The sequence below is a fragment of the Physcomitrium patens genome, chromosome 21 (genome assembly GCF_059467195.1).
Source record: "Physcomitrium patens ecotype Gransden chromosome 21, ASM5946719v1, whole genome shotgun sequence".
NCBI lineage: Eukaryota > Viridiplantae > Streptophyta > Bryopsida > Funariales > Funariaceae > Physcomitrium > Physcomitrium patens.
In genome coordinates, this window is record NC_143430.1 from 2,274,335 (window position 1) to 2,278,139 (window position 3,805).

At 32.5% G+C, this 3,805-nt stretch overlaps 1 non-coding gene across 1 annotated transcript; it reads right to left on the reverse strand.

The window, feature by feature from the left end:
• Positions 1-3,139: 3,139 nt before the first annotated feature.
• TRNAV-CAC (transfer RNA valine (anticodon CAC)) lies at positions 3,140-3,213 on the reverse strand. Its single transcript has one exon. It is a non-coding gene; the product is annotated as a tRNA-Val (tRNA).
• Between the last annotated feature and the right edge of the window lie 592 nt (positions 3,214-3,805).

Consider the following 3,805-nt stretch of genomic DNA (forward strand, 5'->3'; position numbering starts at 1 on the left):
GAATTTGAGAAGAAAGAAAATCTTAAAAAAATATCAATTTATAAGAGGATAATCCACAACTTTTAATATGCTTATATCTTATGAAGAAAAAAGAATAACTACTTTTAATCTAAAAAAGACAAAGCTTTGATATTGTAAGTATACTCTGATTAATTTGTCAAGTCAAAAACTTGATGAAAACAAATAAATAAGTGAGACTTTCTCAAAGAAATATGAAAAAAAAAAACATATATATATATATATATATATATATATGTTAAAAAATACTAAAATCAGTATTATTAAAAGATAAAAAAAAACTAAAAACTCTTGAAATTAAATCAAAAACAAGAAAAAAATTAATGAGAGTGAAAAAGACTTCACTCTTGTTTTTATATACACTATCCACCTATGAGCTACGTGGTAACGTTCTATAGAATCTCCAAAACCTATTGACTTTGTACAATATATATTTTAACTTGTAAGATAAGTTTTTCTATATGGGCACCACATAATTAGCTTGTTTTACAAGCTACAAATACATGTGGTACGTGGTTAATTTGTTGATTAAGTTTCTATCCTACCAATCAACTAAAAACACATGTAAAGTCAAAGTACCATCTATAAACCTTTTAAGAAACTTCTTTAGAAGATATTATGTAGTTAATCTAATTTTACTTACTTTTATATATTTATATTATTTATGTAATAATTCCAATAAATAGATGTTCATAATAATAAGTTAATGATATAATTTTTATTTATATAAATATATATATATATATATATATATATATAGATGTATTTTTTCATCAAAGTAGATTTTTTTGGATTCATAAGTATTTATGATTTGCTTTGTGATATGGCTCAAAGAATTTTTAGAATTATTTTTGATGGAATTCGGAGATGGAATGAAAGTGATTAATTATCAAATACAAATAGTATGATGCCAAAACCATTAAATTATCTAATGTTATTGTGTATATGTTACAATAGAATTCTATTCATACAAATTATGTTGGTAAAATATGCTAATATATATTTGCACAAATTTATTCATAAATAATAACAAATTGTGTATTTTGTGCTATAAGATGATTTTGACATAAAGAATCTTTATTTTACAAGTTGTAAAAATAATTGAAGCCATGTAATAATATAAAATTTAAGTTTAGAAATTTTTAAATTTTAAGTTTTACTAAATGATATGCTTATATATAAAATCTACTCATAAACTAAGGTAGCTAAGAATTCAATTTTTTGCAGCCAACACTATAACAATATTACATAAAAATATAAAACTAATTTCTAACATTACATGTTGTAAAAACATTCAAAATATTATTGTTCTATAACTAATTAATTTAATACTTTTAAACAAATTTTCTATTAACATGTCTAATATGATGTACCTAAAAATTTAAGCTTAAAATTTTTTACTATGCTAAAAAAATTAAATATTTATGGAGAATAAATATTTCATTAAAGATTTTTAAGCTTGAAGGTTACAAAATTTTAAAAGACATTACAAATCTACTTGCTAATACATAATCCTTAAAATAATTGTTTGTAAAAAATTGTACAAAATTAATAAATAGTAATAAAAATATATATATAATATATATATATATATATATATATATATATATATATATATCTCATGTCTTCAATAACAATAATAAACCTACAAGAATGTTGGAATTTAAATAAAATTCACAATGCTTGTCAAAACTTAAAATATCTTCATCTATCAAATTACAAAAAATATTAAAAAAATAAATGCTAACTTCATTGGCATGACAAATTTGAAGAAGTTATAGCTTAATGGATAAAAGAACTTTAAAGACACGTCTTTGGATTTGAAGATATTATCATCATTAGAGTATTTAGATTTGCAACATTATAAGAAAGTGAAGTTTGATAGTGATGCATTTAATGCATTCTTGTCTTTACAAATATTGCTCTTAGATAGTTGCTTGCACTTAGAGGAGGTGTCAAAAGGATATGGAAACCTCACATCTCTTCAACAACTTAGTTTTGCAAATTGTAAGAACTTGAAAACCATCCATGCTAGATTTAAAGGCATGACAAATTTGAAGAAGTTATGGCTTGATGGATGTGAGAACTTGAAAACATGCCTTTGGATTTAAAGACACTATCATCATGAAAGTATTTAAATTTGCAATATTATAAGAAAATGTAGTTTCATAATAATGCATTTTATGCATTCTTAACTATTCTTAAAATGTTACTAGATGGCTGCAAGCTCTAAGAAGAGATACCTAAAAGATTTTGCAATTTCACACCTATTCAAGAACTTGAAAGCTATCCATGCTAGGGTAGTAGACATGACAAAATTGATTATTTTTTTTTATTTTATATATTAAATTGATAAATATTTGTGTATGTGAAAGGGAAGAAGATATCCACACAATAAAAAGACTCCCATTTGATAGTTTTTTTCCTTAGAATTTTAAAATTTTACATTTGCCTTATATAATCTAGTCTTCTACTAATTTTATTCTAATATGTATAACTTCTTGATGAGTTGCACAATCAAATATTATTCATGTTATGCATTTCAACTTTTTATAACACTCTCTTAAAAATAAATAAATGCTACATTATAACAAGTCTTTAAATCTTCTAATACATCTTTAAATGTTACTTTGCTTTTTATACTTGTGTTCTTAAATTTATACTTACATGCACTTGATCAAATGGAGAGTTTGTTGGGCAATCCAAGGTATTGATGGATTACCAATTGGGGATAACAATTGTGAGATTTTGCAAAGAGAGAATGGAGGTTGAGAGGCTAGGATTAAGGATGGACCAGAGTTTGAAGAATTGTGAGAAAAGTGTGGTGTTTGAGGATGTAGGTGGAGGGAGGGGAGAAGAGCCGGTCGGTCGATTGTGATGGCAGAGAATTGTGGGTTCCAGAGGAGTGCAAATGCGTATGTGAGGAGCGGAAAAGTTGCGGGTGAGTGTGGGGGCTGTGGGGCGCTGGGGCATCGTGAGCCCGGACAGCAAGACAGTGGAATTACGAGTGAACCAACAAACCGACGTCCGGGGCGACGAGGCAGTGGTGTGTGATGGAGAGGGGACATGAAAAGATATGAGAAGCTGTGGGAAGCGAAAAATGAAAAAATGAAAATGCTGATGTCTGATCCCAGGTTCGAACTGGGGACCTCTAGTGTGTGAGACTAGCGTGATAACCGACTACACCAACCAGACCAAGTCGAAGAGGAAGCGCCTCACGTCACAGGCGCATCGCGCAGCCATACTCAATCGCCCCGCACCTCCACTCCCGCCCCTTCTCTTCTCTTCTCTTCTCTTCTCATCTCTCTGCAGCCCCCCGAATGCCGCACAGCCCCACCCTCCTCCACGCAACTCAAACCAGGCTGCTGTCCAAGGCAGCGGAGGGGAAGGCGGGCCGAGGCAAGCCACTGCACTGGTGGGGAGACAGGGGGGTCGCCGCCCCCTCCACCCTCAAACCCACTCACCCACTAACCGACGCACAAACAAACATACCAACAATCTTCTGGCTCTTCGTTGGTCAACCGATGCTTGGTCCCCTGCTGCCCTCCGCAGCGGAGCACCGCCGGCGCTGTGGTTGCGACGTGTACTCCAAATCGAAAACCAGGACCAGGCCCAGGACCGTCCTTGCTTGCTGCACCCACCTTGTCACTGCTCCCTGGGTGACCTCGGGGACGCTTCTCCGCGGAGAACCCCACAACACGGACTTGCCGACACCGCCACCACCGCCACCATCAGCCAATCGCCCCTGGAGCTCTCGATCTACTCACAACATGCACATTTCTGTGGA